This window comes from Genypterus blacodes, unplaced genomic scaffold (genome assembly GCF_046128005.1).
Source record: "Genypterus blacodes isolate CSIRO-AG114 ecotype Tasmania unplaced genomic scaffold, CSIRO-AGI_Gbla_v1 ptg000058l_1, whole genome shotgun sequence".
In the NCBI taxonomy this organism is placed as follows: Eukaryota; Metazoa; Chordata; class Actinopteri; order Ophidiiformes; family Ophidiidae; genus Genypterus; species Genypterus blacodes.
In genome coordinates this window covers 3373926-3391629 of record NW_027466870.1, presented here as the reverse complement: position 1 = coordinate 3391629, position 17704 = coordinate 3373926, and positions in this window count along the sequence as shown.

Sequence of the window (17704 nt, the reverse complement as noted above, 5' to 3'; positions counted from 1 at the left end):
TTACAGAGCCTAGAGCCTGATGAGGCAGCGTTGAATCACAAGATTTATTATTCTAAATAATGTACTTTTATATCTCTAACATTCTACAGGAGTCATTTAACTCTCCGTTCCCTACATGATGATGATAATTTCTTACTGTGGTAACGATGCAATGAACAAACACTAGCACCTATGATGTCAACGATCAGCATTGATGTCATCTGAACTCCAGGGTTATGTTGTCACGTCATCATAACGGGCTGTGCTTTACTGCTGCTACTTTCCCATGTTTGCCTCATTCACGTGTGTATCACTAGCTGTAGTGATGCGTTATTTGTTTTGATTTTGATTAAATGTTCTTCATCTCTGACACACACACACACACACACACACACACACACACACACACACACACACACACACACACACACACACACACACACAGAGAGGGGATTGCCTCCGATTGATTTGTTTTCAGAGTTCCTTTGCTGTGTAATGCTTAAGTTCGCCACATCAGCACTGCAGAACCTGAAAAGACCTCTACTTGACAAGTTGAAATGTGTTGCCATGGCGATATCGGCTCTGCAGCGAGGGCAGGGACTTTTCTTTTAGTTGGGTGTGATCCTCTTTCGCTCCTGTGCTGCATTTGTCACATGCCTGAGCTAATGCTTTTCATGCTTTTAATACACGTAGGACAACTTTTTACAGATAAGCTTAGACATGCAGCACACACAGACACACACTCACAACATTAGTCATGTCTAAGTACGCACCTGTCGTCAGCTCAGATCTTACCTGAGATGGTCACCTCCTTTACTGTAGTCGGGCTGGCAGGCTGGTAGACGTGAACACACACACAAACACACACAGATGCCAACACACACAAGTAATGGTTGTAAGAAATCCTGTGACCCAGTTAATATGATGTAAGATTTTACAAAGGAATGTTTTATATTAGGGTTTTCCTATGGAAGTATGTGTCAATGACGTGTGTGTGTGTGTGTGTGCTCAGACACACCAGCTTGTGACCGTGTCAGCTTGTGTTTATGTGTATTTATTGGATGGCGACTGAGATCCAAACAAGAATGACCAGATGAGCTCATTTCCTGTTTCCTAGCCAATCACAACACAGTCCACATTGAATGAACTTACAAAATGACTCTGGGTTTGTTCATCTTAAAACCATGTGACTTAAACTGTATAAATAATAAACACATGTACATGTTCAGCAGCACGGAGAGCTCCTTTCCTGTTTGTACTGGAGTCCTAATAACCTTCACAGACACATATTTTATTGCCCTATTTTTAAATCATCCTCTCCTCTCCTCTCCTCTCCTCTCCTCTCCTCTCCTCTCCTCTCCTTTCCTCTCTTCTCCTCTCCTCTCCTCATTGTTGGTGAACCCTAAATCAAACAAACAAAATCAATATGCCAATGTTACGTAGACCCCAAAACAATCTTAATATGTTTAACATCATCATCCATACCCTTTGTTGTCTGGCTGGGGGCTCCAGCCCTTGAGGAGGAGACACTGGAGGCCTCTGCAGTCCCCTGGTTCCTAGCTGTGTACCCCTCTGTCTGGGCCAACAATAACACAGTTGAGGAGGTGGGGAATGTGCACAGGAAACCAGTGCAGCAGCGGCGGCTCAGTGCCGGGCTGAGCTAAGCTGTGCTGAGCTTCTGGAGACCTGGCTGGAGCGCAGTCACGTTTCACCCGGGGCCAAGAGGGAGGGGGGGACGGGGCTCCTCCAGGAAACACACACACACACACACACACACACACACACACACACAGCTTTTCCATGGGACCCTGGCTGGGATTTACAGCGCAGTGTATGCGCAAAAAAGTGAGGTTACACACATGCTTATTTTGTTTGTCCTTCTCCTGATTTTATCATTCTGTTCTTTCACTTCTTCGCTGGCGTAAACACACCTGTACACACACACACACACACACACACACACACACACACACACACACATTCTTCCTTATTTGTCTGCTGTTCCTCTGGTGTCCCTGCGCTTTGACACTCCCTGTCGTCTCCTCTTCTTATATCTACCAGGTGTTTTGTCAGCTTGTCGTGGCTGCCAGCACAGCAGGGCCTCGGTTCCCAGCTGCCTGTGGAAGTCTCTCTCTCTCTCTCTCTCTCTCTCTCCCTCTTTCTCTTTTCCCCCCCTTCTCCGTCTCTCTCCATCCCTTGCTCATTAATTGCTCTCGGCCCTCTCGGAGCAGCATTCCACCGGCTCTCCGCTGCTGCTGTTGTTTCTCATTCTTTTGTCTGTTGTTTTTGGCGTTGGTTCTCCTCCGGACCCCCAGAGTGGAGCCGTTATCCCTCCAGCTCTAAGCTCTAAAGACAACAGTGCAGGCCTCCTCTTTTTGGCCCACATCCTCTCTGAGACCAGACTAGCAGGAGGGACACTGTTGAAATGGTCTTTCGGGCATAATTAGATGTCTCACTCATGGACAAGATTTGACCTCATTCCTGTTCAGATCTAATAGGTGATGTCCCTGTTGTCCAGCAGAGGGCGCCAGATAGTGGCGTGTAGCAGCAGAACGTGTACATTCTCTGTAAATGAAGCATTTCTAAGCTCTCAGGTTTCTCAGGTCAGAATACTGGATTTCTTTTATGATTTATAATTCATGGAATATTTAGTTTTTGTAACTTTTCTATGCCTCCAGTTTCATTTATTTGATGGTGAAAAAAAACAAAACGAAAAGTAAAATTCAGATCAAACTATGAGACGATAACAAGTCATTCTTGCGGCATTGCTCTTGTTTGTGTTACTGCTCTTTCAATACACTGCAACTTCCTATTTACTGTATTTCTATGTTATTATGAAGTGGCCACCTCTTGTGAATGTACAATACCCGGCAGCTCTGTCACAGTGTGTGCAGCAGGAGTATAAGTCTGGAGGAAGGAAAGCACCTGATCTAATAGTGTAACCAGCTGTATGGGGATCCGTCAAACTGTGTGTGTCGCCATGTACGTACAGACGTGTGTGCCTGTGTGTGTGTGTGTGTGATTTGCGAGAGCTACATTTCCATTCTTCAAGGACACGTTGGAGGCAAACATGAAACGTCAAGTGAGGAAGTTTGATTGCCAAGTATAAAGTCGGCTACAAAGCCTCTCTCACCGACCTGTTTACGGCCTTAATTAACAGGCAAACTTGAAGTCAAACGGAGGCGACGTCATTGGTCGTGTCAGGCTGGGGGTCAGACTTTCATAGCTTCACTCTGGAAGTATTTAAGAGACCCCGGGGTCATTACACACACACTCCCAAGAACACTGCCGTCATCGTCCGACATAATGGGACACGGTTTCATAAACGGTAAACGGTAAAATAATGAGACGAGGTAACTAAAAATAAACAGAATACGAGTTTAAAGTTAGGTTAATTTAATAAAAGTTTTTAATTTTACTTGCAGGTGTGCTCTGCCTTTCCGATCTCCAAACAAACAAAGTCTAAAAGCACAACGCAAAACAAGGAACAGCAGTTGCAATTAATAGGAATTTCAACTTAATACAAAATGTTTTAGATAATTTGAACCATATTTGTAAAAAGGGACAAAACAAGAACATTGAGAATGTTGAAATATAAATACATTTTAAAAGTGACGCCAACAGAAACAAACCTGGGTAAATCTTTCATTAGAGAATACTTTGTAGTGTTTATTTGAAGTAATATGAAACACCAGTTGGACATTAAGTCTGTCAGGATGCAGAGCAGAGAGGCTGAACAGTGCAGACTGAATTATTCTCAGATACTTTGTCGTGATTGGCTAAACTTTTGTCATTTCCTGTAATTTTCCATTTGTAGTGAATCTCACCCATCCAGGACCACTCTAGGCCACAGACCCCAGTCAGTAGTTTCTAGGTTTCTAGTTAAGTCATAAGTGACCCAGTTGTTGTCGTGATTGACAACCTTTTCCCTCGTGCTTACCTGTAGTTAACCCTCAGCTGCAGTGTCTGGAAAGAGAAACCAGGTGAAGCTGAGCAGTAAACTGATTGCCATGAGCCATAGCCTCTTTTTCCAGTGAACAGTACATCTCACTAATGACCTGCAATTATGTACAGCTGCTGCTCTTGGGCCAAAGGTCACAGGTATTCGCAGGTATGGGTCTGTTTCGTGGCATTCCTCAGTGTGGCTGGGTGAAAGCTGTTTCATATGGCAACCAAGCTACTCACTCGTGTTCTCTTTTATCGTCAGATTCCACAAATCAAATGTGCCCGAGGCTCTAATTCTCCGCTCATCATTGAATCAGGGGTTCTTTCCGGAACGCGTTTGATTCTAGCGTGGGACCGAGGAGGCGCTGCCTTAAGAGTTATGTTGACAAATTGAGAACATGAAATACACATTTGCAACATCAGAATGGATCATCTGCCTTTATTTTGATATTTCCACAGACTTTATTGAGACAGGCGGGATGACAAATGAAGACCAGCAGGAGGATTTCACAACACAGAAAGAATGAACAGGAGGAGAGACCAAAATCTCCTGCTGAGGGGAATGGAGAGTGTACAGCCAGGCGGGACGTGGTTATAAATAATTGAACTCAATTGAAACATGTCCAGTAATTGAAAAGTAGCTTGCGTCTGTCGTTACTGTATGGCTGCACTGTAAATCTGCCGACTCCAGTTTAACCTCTAAAGGGGAGGAATCGCACGGATTTTCATGTTCTCCATTTGTCATTTTTCAGGGTGGATGTAGCGTCTTCAAAGCTAAAACGGACAAGAATCCCACTGATCCACTTGTCAAGTCAACTTTATTCCTATGGCCCAATATCACAGGCAACTTCTCAAACTGATTTACAGGCCCACATCAACACACAGTTCCCGGCCAGACCGAATCTCTCGGGGAAGACAAGGAAATACTCCCGAAAAACCTTAACGCATCAGAAAAAGGGAAGAATACTTGAGAGAGGCAGCGTGGGATCCTAAGACAACTTCGAATTGGCAATCGAACAGCCAACAAAGTCAAGCCGCAATGTCATTATTCATGATGTAACATGACCAGTTGTGACGAACACTGACCTTTGCACCTTTTGGATCTGATGCATTTCTGTTCTTGTTGTGAACAAACAATACCTAAAACATTTCTTTGTATTTGTTGACACAAAGGAACAAAAGCAACAGCACCTCCATGTTTATACGTCTGTGTCATGCCCATTTCCTCAGAGAAGCACTAGAATGCTCGGAAGTTGTATGCACCACTCTACTATTTGGCATATACCCCTTTCCGACAAGCACTTGAACACAGCATTACCTACTTTGACATCTAATCCCTCCGTCAAGTCAATGTCTCAAAGGGCTTTACAGGTCCGTAACAACAAACGGTTCATGTCCAAGCCCAAAGCTTTCCAGGAAAACTCCCCAAAGCCCTTTGCAGCCGCAGCTACCTTTACTTTATTCTTGAATTATTTGGAATTTCCTTCCAATCGTTGGCACCAAACCCAGACTCTAGACTTCCCCACTGATTACGTTAAGTCTGCAAAGTCTGGCTAACTATTCAACAGACATACTTCAAATAGTCCCCCTTTAATAAGCTCCGCTCTTCTTCTTCTTTATCTCTCTTTTCGCGTCCTCACTTCCTCCCAGCTGTCCTTAGCCGCCGTTCCTTTGCAGGTGGAGACGCGCACAGCTGCTTCACCCCTCTGCAGCTTCTCATTGTCTGGCCCGGTGACATCACTGAATAGCTCACACGGCGACGTCTTTCTTCATCACCGCTCTAATAACGTTCATTATCTAATACGATCATTACCGTCTCTCCGGCTGCATCGCATTTGGACCACTTCCTTTGCCGTAATGGAAAAAATTAAACTTCTTCTGCAGATAATGAGAGGATGGATCGGGGGGCGGAAATGGATGGAGCATATCAGGGCGGGGGAGGGAGAGATTGGAATGGTGGAGGTGCATATTTTGGAATCCGATGGGACCGCCATGTAGTTTATTGTTCTAACCGATCAACTGGAGTCCTCTGAAAGTTTCTCTATCACATGGACAAACAATCAGCATCATCACTCTCTCTCTCTCTCTCACCTCAGGTAGGCTGGTTGACCCCTGATTATCCCGGGCTGCTGCCGCTTTGATTTATCCTCGCACCGCCCCGATCCTGAGGCCTTTGTGCTTTGAAGCGCTCTGAGGCCGTTGCATACCACATTATGACATTATCTCACATGTTACAGTTTCTTTGTTTGGGCAGATAAGGGCGTCGGGCTTAATGGCTCGCCGACCATCACAATGATAGGAATGGTCACTCTGCTGCGGCGCTCTTATCTGACATCAGCAACGGCCGCCAGGAATGTGTGGGAATACGTGTAGCTGTTATAAACCTATTACATTGTTTCCCTGCCTCATGTGAGCATGCGGGCGCGGCTGCTGAGGTTTTCTTTACAAAGGTCATGGAAATAGCTCATTGTGTTCCCTCTAATGATCTGTTTGTGATCTCTGGAGTCTAGACGGGACCCCCCCCGCCTGTTGTACACTTGTTGTCTTAAAACAGGTTAGAAAGTGATGATAATTATTGTTAAGTCTTCCAATCACAGTCCAGCTCATCAAATCAGAGAGGAGCTACTGATTGGCTTGTTAGTGATTGATCTGTAGGTCTGAGAGGTCTGTTTACATGTTTACTTCAATTGTCAGGCAGCCATTTCCCCTACAAATGTCATATATAGACAATATAATGCATCTAAAATCAGGATAAATTGAGTTAAGTTCACCCTGAGGAACAGATTTCATGGTTTATGATTGATTGGATGGAGTTGGTCAGGTATGGAATCGTCATGGTCATTTCCTCAATGTTATGATTGTCCTCATACTCTGATTATACTCTTACTCCAGACACATAAACAGACTAGTGTCCATGTCCATGTAAACACAGTCACTCCTACCTTTCACACAGCAGGAATGTTTTCAGCAACTTTCCATTGAGTTTCACTGAAGAACTGAGACCCATTTTGATTGCAGAACTACAGCTCGTGAGCCATTTTGAGCTCCTTTCTCAGGGCAGGTACTTCAACTAGCTTCATTCAGGTTTAAGAACCTGATCTCAAGCTGTTAAACAAAACTGAGCATTTCCATGTTCAGAACCTGGAAATAAGTTTGGAAAAGTAGCTTTGGTTGACAGCACTTCCAGTTTCAGAAGCAGAACAGAACTCTATGTGGAAAAGAGGCTCGTCATGGTTCTGAATGATTCTGCAAATGGATCAAAACACAGAAAATTGTCCATTGGTCAGCTGCAGTAGAAACAAGCGAGGAACCGTCCACATGTGTGTATTTTTCTGTGGCGGTGTTGGCATCAGCATGGCCAGCGTTTGAGGGTTTGATTCCCACTGAGGCTTCACGTGGCGAAAATGTTTCTGCGAGGCGTTTTATCTGGAGAGGAGAGTCTGCTGAGCTGCATGCGTGAGTGGTGTATGTTGGCCTGCAGGCTGATAACTGTATATGCCTCACAGCAGCAGTGGTACTCAGCTAAACTGGCCCGTGAGCTCTGCTGAGGTCTTGTGTCAACAAGGCGTTGGAGATTTTTAAAGACTGTAAAACCTCACACCTCCCAGAGAAAACCCTGGACTTGGAAATGACTCCTGCTGCCCTGGAATCTCTCGCTCTCTCTCTCTCCCAGTCTCCCTGTGCTAACCAGCCCTCACCCTCCACTCTCTCTTTCCTGTATTATCTTTTATTGTTGTAATAAAAATAAGCTATATACACGCTGTTGTTGCAAGCTTGACACATATTGAACCAAAGAAATGCATTCAATCTTTCCATTTCTCAGTCCTACACCCTCAATTTTCTGTTCCTTCTAATTACTTTCTTTGCAGCAGATTCTTATCTGATCAGTATCTCCTCGCCTCTTCTCCTTCCTCCTTGTTTCATCCCTCCTCTCTCCTCGGTTCCTGACCCCCGGTGCGTAAGGAACTTGACTGATCCCGGTCAGGAATTTGCCCTATTTCACCAGAGTTGGGGCCCACGGTTGTAAATCACACGACCAGTATGCGGGAATGGCGCCATAATGAAGATGGACGGGCTGGAGAGAGAGCTGACTGTGGGAGTCGCATTCCTCATGCAGGCCCGCCGATTATGACAATCACACACACACAAGCCACCGAAAAGTAACCTAATATTCCCTTAACATAACCCTTAATTTACCCTTAACCTTTCCCCTTGCACATAAACGCACTAAAGCTCACTTTTGTGTGTGTGTGTGCTCCTCGCAAACACGTGCAGGCGCCGGAAATGAGGGAGAGAAGCTCCCTTTCACACTTAGTTTGTTCTCACTGCATTAGCGAGACGCGCCGGATAGCCAAAAGGTGATCCTGCTGTCGGCAAATGTGTGCAGACGCTCATTACTCACGCCGCGCCACGATGCTCCGGCGTAAACACGGAAGGTTTGACACGACGTGCCGATGGTTATCGCGCCTAACGCCACGCCGATATAGCCGTGACCGGTTGCAAACACGGATCGCAATCCAACCGCCGGCGTTCAACTCGTCCCAGATGCTGGAGGCCGTGTTGTGGACGAGGCTTACACACTTCCTCCCTGAGACCACACACCTCTACAATCACATTTCAGCTCTTTTTTCCTCCTTTTCCGAATAACATTACAGCAGGTTTCTGCTAAATTGATTGCCAAGTCTACTCGGTGTGGGTCCAAGAGGGTAAAGAGAGCGTGACACTTCTTCCTCTAAGTTGTTTTTCAAAGCTTTTTGGAGGGGTAGGAGAATTTCAAGAAAAAGGAGAAATGAGTGAACTGGCACCTCAACGACCTCACACACTCTCTCAAAAGTTCAGCGAGTGTGTCACTGACTCAAACAGACGCGACAAATATTGACTCTTCCGGATGCTGCGTCTCTCCCCCCACCCAACACACACACACACATGCATACACACTGTTACAGAGGCCTGGCAGAGCAAACAGCTGGACCGCCCTTCATCACACTCCCCCCCCTCCCTCCTCGCCGCCCTGTCTGCTCATACGTCCACGCCGCTGCTTTCTCCATGTGGGGGGCCGCGGCTGGGGGGACACTTCAAAGCGCCCCAAAAAGCGGGTTCGGGTGACGAGCTCCAGCGGGGTGACAACACAGCCGCAGGCCCACAGATGAGCAGGGTGGCACTTGTCATTTCCAAAGCAAACACATGTTGGAGATCGCGTGTGAGACGACTTCAAGGGGGGAAGGATGTAAATTAGTAATTAGTGAGCAAGCGACCAAGCAAGAGGCGCAGTAATAAACGTGTACGTGCACACACACACAGACGCACAAAAAGAGATTTCTGTGAGTGCTCAGGTCAAGGCAGGGGACAAATTTACATCTGTGTGTGTGTGTGAGTTTGTTGTTGTTTGATTACTTATTGACTCCAGTTTTTCACAGCAGTCAAAATGTGATCTGACATCATTAACAGCTTCTTGGTTGCTATTGTAAATAAACTTGGTGGACAAAGAACAGATGACAGTGACATGTTTTTCTTGGTATTCAACTCTTTTTCCCCCCAACTATTTGATGTTATTGATTATTGGCAGCAGCTCCTCCAGTGTTACCACACCTAGACATCAAGATTCTGTTAATGAAATGTTGTTTTTAACTGGGTAATTATTTATTTCTCCACATGAAAAGGGCAAACTAGCTCATGGACATGGTGTTCTCTCTGTGGTGTGTTTTGACGGAGCAAATTAAAGTAATTAAAGAAAGAAAGAGGAATTAAAGAACATACAGGCAATAAAATCTAAACGGCAGCAGATGACAGATCAATCTCTGGGATAAAGATCATTTAAAAGTTGTTGTTGATGAAATTCAATAGAAGAGGCTACTACGTACAGTATATACTGTATGTATATATGTGTGTGTGTGTGTGTGTGTGTGTGTGTGGTGGAAGGATGATGTAGCAAACACAGCTGGACACCTCGGAAACGCTTTCAAACTTATCTGCCGTTCACAAAACCACTACGACAGTGACCACACACATAATGTACTGTGACGCTAAACAATGTGTGTGTGTGTGTGTGTGTGTGTGAGCAAAAGCGTGTGACGTGACCATCTGTATATTAACAGTTCAGCGTGTGAAAATTGCCTCACAATCTCCTCAGATCTTCCTCTGTTGTCACTACACATGCTCTCTGTTCCCTACACACACACACACACACACACACCCCTCCTCTCCCTTTTTTTTGGTTTGTGTAAAACTCCTGGGTGGTCCATTGATACGCAGCTTTAATAGGCCTCTGAGCATCTGCGTGTCTTACAGCGATAGAGGTTTGACCCTAAACAAATGTGTCACAGACAGTCGCAGGGAATGAGGGAATGTGGTTGAACAACAGGATTTGTTTATGTTGAAAGCGGGATGTGACTTCATTTTCCCACAAAGCCGATAAGAGAAACAAGCTTTCTGTTTTGTTTTGTTGGAGGGTTTTTGTGTCGTAGCAGCGTAAAGAGACGATCACAAGGTAGAGGACGTCGACGCTTTGTAGGTGGATCTGTATCTTCTACATCTGCTGCTCCCTTTCTCTCACACTCTCACTCGCTGTCTCCCACCCTCCGTCCTCACCTCGGTGGGTTAGTGTCCCTGTGAAAACAGCTGCATCCGAAGCAGACGTGTGTGTGTGTGTGCGTGAGATAACGGCAGGAAGGGCTGGAGCAGCGGATGAAAGGTGGGAGGAATGGTGATGGGCAGGTAGGTGTTTCAAGCATCTTAGCATCTGTTGTCCAAACCTCTAATGATCACAGTGCAGCGGGCAGGACGGCCGGCCGCTCGCTCCCCCATTTGTCCGGAGTACACCTGCTTTACTAGAGTTTCACACTCATTAAAGGCTTTTGTGGCTTTTTCCATCCCACAAACTGACAACACACACACACACATACTAGCACAGCCCCGGTGTGAGTCCTGTATGTATACAAACACACATGCACACAAGCTCACACACACATGTACGACCACCGGCGTGTTGTTGTGGTCAGACACAGTGAGTCGAAGCAGGAGCTTTCACGTTATTTGTCTTTGTTATTAATCATCGGTGTGACTTGTTGGATTGGAATGATAATAAAAAGGAGAACATAGTTGAAACGGCTTCAGGGTAAATAATATCACGTTCAGTCTTCAGGCTTTGATGATCAGCTTGCCTGCGGTTATCTTCACCTGTTCTGCAGACGGCAAGTCCACGTTCAGTGATAAACATTTATTCTTAGCTGACAGAGATGGAAGCGTGTTTGTGATGGGAGACGTCCAAGGTCCAGATGGAGAACATTGGTCAGTTTCCTGCGCTCGGTTCAGGGTCGTTTGCTCACATTGGACTCTTCTGGATCTTTTGTGTAGACGGGAAGGCACCGCTCACATTTCATTTATGTGGAAATCTGCAATTTTTCAAAGTTTCATGAGAAGAGCAAATGTGATTGAAAGTTACAGCACAGACTTCTAATGAGGAGCCACATCCACCATCACGCCCGCCTTTGGGCAAATCAAAGTGAAAGACTATTGCAACAGTTATTGCGCCACTGACCAATATCATTACATATTTTGTGGCCTTGTTTACATCCGTTTTGTTGTTTTTCTGTCAGAAGCCGCACTGACCGCTGCTGTCAACTTCTCTCCGCCCCACAACTGACAAAAGCCCCAAAAGCAAAAGCAATCAGAACACCATGTCTAGGCTAAATGTCTAAAGCAGATAAACAGACAACAGAAATCTGTTGAAACAGTTTAGAGATCCGATGACCCTCATGTTGGCTGATAGAGAACCGAGTCTTTGTTCACTTGATCGCTTTAAGTGAAGACAGAGAAATAACACGTCTCAAAAAATAACCAACAAAAGGCATTTGTACACAGATGAGTCAGACGAGCAGAAACAAAGAGAACAGCCTGAACGCATTAGACAGATAATGACTAATAGGAAATACGAGATATGCACATAAGATGCTAACTTTGTGGAATGCTGTTGATGTTCTCAATGATCCACTTTGCCCTGATTTACTCTCAGCAGTGGGTCGCTGTTAAGAAACAAGTGAATACGTGTGAGTGAATGGGAAATGACCGATACACACACACACACACACACACACACACACACACACACACACACAGGCGCACAATCATTCGGTTGTGTGCATCATCCCTTCTCTCGTTCTCGTTCCCTTTGAGCTCCAAGTCTGGGTTAAACCTGGAAACTTGGTTTTGCGTCAATGCAGAACAGCGCTGGACACGTCCTCATCTGACAACCTGTTATTTTGTTTGTTGATGTTGTTGGTTACTAGTTAAACTTTGCCATGTGACATCGTGTCAAGATATTTTCAGTGTAGCAAACAAATCAGAGAATGATTTCCCGAGCTACACGTGTGTCCGGATTGTTTGTTTGAGCATTACTCATTGTGTCCTTTTCTTGGTTCCAAAAAACTACAGCGGATAGACTGCAGCAACTTTTAATCACAGAGCTCAAATGAAATGAAGATCATGTGCAAAATAGTAAGCAAAGTATCATGATACTTCCACAGAAAAACAATTGATCTGTACAATAATACAAAAGTATACGGCAGCTCTTTCTCACTCGTCTACCTGTCAAACAATGTCGGTCAGATTAATAACAAAGGTGCTGCTGAATGGAACAGATAGAGTTCCTCCATGTCTCCTTGGGGTCCCCAGTGGTCCCCAAAGCAATGTCAGCCGTGCTCCACCTACGCGCGAGTTCATCAAGTTCATGGCGTTGCCTGGGGATCATCAAGAGGGAACGCGGAAGAGGGGGGAAAAAAGAGAGAGGAGGAAACCGGCAAAAGAGGAAGAAAAGGCATGATGAAGGAAATGCACGGGACGGTGAAAACAGTGATTTTACGCTTAATGACGACATAGCATGACGGAATGAGGAAGCGTCATATCTAATAGGAGAGGAATGCATGATCGTGGCCCCCTTATATACACACAAACACACACTCACAGTTGTTTGGCCCGGAGCATCAATTGCAAGGCCCAAACTCCAGACTTTTAGAGAACATTGAGAGCAGGACAGAGAGCAACTTTAGTTTCTGGGTTAAGGATCAAGCTGAGTTACAAACATGGCGTCTGAAATCCAGCATCCCCAGGATAACGGGACCAGAGGGGGAACTCACACCTGGACTCCAGAATCTGGGAAACATAATCCCCCCTGAGTAAATTTAGCCGTTTTAAATCAGTTTAAAGGACCACGTAGTCTTTTAAAACCTGAAGCTACAGTAAATTTTAATGCACACATATACACGTTGCAGCAGAACTGCTCAGGGGGAAACGGAGACGACAAGTTTACGGCACGTTAAAGTGCAAACACATCAAGACGATGGGAGGACGGAGGAATCAAAGTTGTTCTACTCGGGTTCTGCTTGACAGATTGTGCCAGAACTCCAGACCCCACTTCCTATGACGCTGCCCAGGCCCATCCCCCCACTGTGAGTCACAGAGGGGTGGAGGGGGATTACGCTCCAGTTTTTCACCCTTTTTCCATCTCACTTGGTGCCATAAGTCATTTTGAAAGGCCACACCTCACACGGGCTCCCTCAAACTCGGCACAGATGCTGAGCTTTGGGAAGAATTATTGAGATTTTCATCCAAAAGTAGCAATAATATTCACTATAACTGAATTGCATTAAAACAGGCGGCACATTGGAGTCATTAAACTTCAGTCATTGACTTTAGTGTCTGTGGAATTTCAACATCTGTACTTTATCTGTTAGTTTATTCTGCAAATGTCCTGTAATGGGGAATTAAGTTTTATTATCTACTATAATCTGGGATGAGGATATACAATATGTTCCAGTTGAAGCCTGCGTGAAGATATAGATGAAGAAACACTGAATAGATATGACAGGGGGGATCAATCACTTTGATGACATCATTACCAGACAATCTGTCAGCATCCAAAAAGCAAAATTCAGTCCTAACAAAGAAATCATGGCTGCAAATATGTCGACTTTTGTCCCTTAAGTTGTGCAAACACAACGAAAACCAGAGAAATGTTGCTGATTGTCAGCATCTTCCAAAAAAAGCTGTTTTCCAGGTGATCCAGGTTGATTTTGCGCCTCTTGTAACTATAGTAACTCAACTATCCAGACCGCCATAGAGACAAGTAAGGGAGTAAAACCTCACCTAGTGTGTGTGTACGAGTGTACGCACGGTTAGTATAATCCTGACCTGCGGTGGTTATAAATAGTCAAAGCAGCGCAGCCATACTGCACATATGGACGAGGAAACTTCAACACCCGGCTGTTCCCCCGTCTGCACTCACAGCTTTACAGTCGGAGCAAAGAAAATGACCTCACCTCGTTCAAGACCCTGCTCCCCCAAGGCTTGAACAGGAAATAAGGAGAACACCACCCCCGCCCAGCTCCTTACACTCATTACAGCAACGCAGAGGCCAAAACATGCACATCAGAGGAAAGTATCAACCCCCCAAACAAAAACCTCCCCAACAAATCTGAAACACTAGAGAGGTGATTTCCAAAATGGGGGCCTGTTTGTTGAATGTCAAACCCCCGAATCCGAGCTAAATATTTAGTTTCCACCACTGCTTTTGAATTTTCTGTATGTGAATTCCAGCCGTTGTTTGGATTCCTCTGAGACGGAGTGTTTTATGCTCCTTTGAAAATACAATAGAACTCACACACATCTGAAAGCCATTAGCCGCTCAAACTGTTAGCAAAGCAGTCTGAGGATTCTTTCCGCTCTCTTGGAATCCAGCTACATTTCTTTCTGTGCCTCGTTTCTCTTTTCGTTTTCTTTCTTTTTTTCCCCGAAGTGTCTTTCGCTGTTACAATGGTTATGGAATTTCTGAGCTCTGACCCACAAAGTTTGACTTCATGGTCCACTAAACCTGAAGTCCTCCAAACTTCAAGCATATCAGCCACATCAGCCTACACACACAACTCTCTCTCTCTCTCTCTCTCTCCACCTCTCTCTCTCTCTCTCTCTCTCTCTCTCTCTCTCTCTCTCTCCACCTCTCTCTCTCTCTCTCTCTCTCTCTCTCTCTCTCTCTCTCTCTCTCTCTCTCTCTCTCTCTCCACCTCTCCATCCCCACTGTGTGTTTTAACAGTCATTTAACCACAGTAAGAGAGCGGTGCAGACTGTACCCTATCACTTGGAGACCGGCTCACGTGTATACCCGCCTCTCCCTCTTCCTGCGTCTCACAAGGCAGGCAAAGGACATGTGAGACAGGTCTTCCTCCTCCTCCGCCTCCTTCTCCTCCTTCTCCTCCTTCTCCTCTTCTAGCTTAACCTTGCATAAATGGACCACTGTGTTTGCTTTGTTTGTGTCTTTTATGAGATGTCATATTCACATCCCCCCTGAAACACTGCCATTCTCTGTCTGCGTTCATGTTATACTTTGAAGTCCTGCATTCCTCTCCCACTGCATCACTGTGACAGCACAGCTGCAGGCCAAGGCCTTAGGAGTGGGAGGAGTAGCACTCCTGGTAAGGTGAAGCTGGAAATGCCAGCCTAATAACCAAATGATGGAACAAAAGAGAGGGAGAAGAAGGAATTAGAGCTCAGCTGGACGGATTGTGTGTTCCTGCCAGCTACAGTGATGGTGTGTATAAGCAGTGAAGCGTCATCTTACATTTCTATCGATCTCAACAAACTACAAATGGTCTCTGTTTTGTCTTGTAGCGTATGTGTGTGTGTGTGTGTGTATTTGTGTGCAGTGCAGTGATCATAGTTTCATCCGCAGGGAGAAACCACTAGCTGACCACAGGATTCCCAGCTGGGATCATCTCTAGACCCAACCACACTCCGCCCTGACCCCACAGGCTCCAACCACAAACCCCAAGACCACGATGACAGTACAAAACCCAATGCTATTCCCTGGGCTCCACCTTACCGCACACACATCACATGCACACACACACAAACACACCTTTGCTCTCTCACGGCCCGAAGGCAAACCTCAACTCCAAAATACACTGGGCCAAGAGGTAAGAGGGAAGAGAGAGCAGAAATGAAGCAGTTCAGTGTGGAAAATGGGAACTACAGCAAGGCAGAGCAAAATGTACACAAACAACACATTGATTTCATTTTCTTGACTTGGTTTTCTTTCATTTTCTTGATGGCTTTGAGGCTTCAGCCATCATTGCCTCATTTGACTCTTTATTTTAAATGAAAAAAAGTGATTGCCTGCTTTTCCTCCATCTCTCATCAGGTACACAGGCACATAAGCTTCTTAGATCTCCTTATACCGCACATCAACATTATACGCCCTGTTCATTGTCAGCTATTTAGGGTATGATAAACAAAATAAACAGAATGCAATTGGCAACAACAAGATGATTATCCAAAAGTGACAAACACTCCACGCATGTCCAACTATGTCTTTCTCTTAAAACAAATCGGGTCAATGAGGGAATAAACCAGTGCACCCTCACTGCTTTGAAAGGAATACAGATGATTAATCAGCCAGGTGCTGTAAATCAAGTGCATATGATGAGTCAATAATCAGCAAGTGTGGTCACCTGTGTCTAAGCAGATGTTTGGGCAGTTTGCTGGTCTGGAGCGTTCAGCTGTGTCACAGACATCAGCAACGACCTCAGAGAAAGAGCTGTTACCGCTGATCTAACAAGATTTATAAGGTAAGTTATACTTTAAGATAAAGTTCCATCCATCCATCTATACCCACTTATCCTGCTGTAAGTGTGTTGTAATATAAAAGTATAAAACACACATTTCAGTATCTCATTCAGGCATCAACAAAAGACATTCATTCTATTTTAATGTGCCTTTATATTTTATACCATGGTGGAGAAGATCGAGTATTGCAACTTTGTCACCTCCTCAGACTCGAGATGTCTTACAGTAAAACAGCTGCAATAGTTCTTCATGGAAACTTAGTCCAGTCCTGTAGAATAAACTCATCTGGCCCTTTCATACATCCACTGACCCACATAAGCACCAGTTTTCCCCTACGGGCAGCGTCCCGTATGAGTAATGCTGGCCACGGATCTCTCTGGGCTCAGAGTCTGTCATGGAAGTGATTTGGCCCAGCGGCGGCCCTCCTGGCTGGGCTAAAGACAGTCGGAAACCCCATCTGGCCCTGGTGGTCTCTCTCTCCCTCTCTCTCTCTCTCTCTCTCTCTCTCTCTGTTGCCTCCTTCAGAGATTGGGCATCGCTTCAACAATCCTGCAAATACAAGTCTAATTGTACACACTTTCGTTTAGACACGGTTGTAAAACACACACACACATGGACACACTAAACATCGTCACTATGTATCTTCCGTCAGTGAATAAGACAGATAATCAAAACTTACATGACATACAGGCTTTGTGCATGTGTGTGCTATGTGTGTGTGTGTGTGTTTGTGCAGCTCTGCGTGAATATACCAACTGTGTGTTTGGATGTCTTCTATGGGGACGGAGGAACGCTCATCTGGTTTCTGTACTGGCTTGTCATCATTCATACCATGAGAGCTTAAAGAGGGACTACAGCTTCAGCGCAACTGAAGCAGTGACAAGAACTGGCTCTCCACCCCCACTCCTAAACACACACACACACACACACACACACACACACACACACACACACACACACACACACACACACACACACACACACACACACACACACACAATCCTGGTAAGACATCTGGGTGAAAGTTGGACAGTGGGAACCCCAATTTGTTAAATGAAGTAACAGCATAATTTTAACTCAAACATCTCTTTAATACATTGTAAAGCTATTAAGCAATCTTTGGTCCAAGATAGGTCAAATTTGCTTTTACTCAATTGTAGCAGTACAA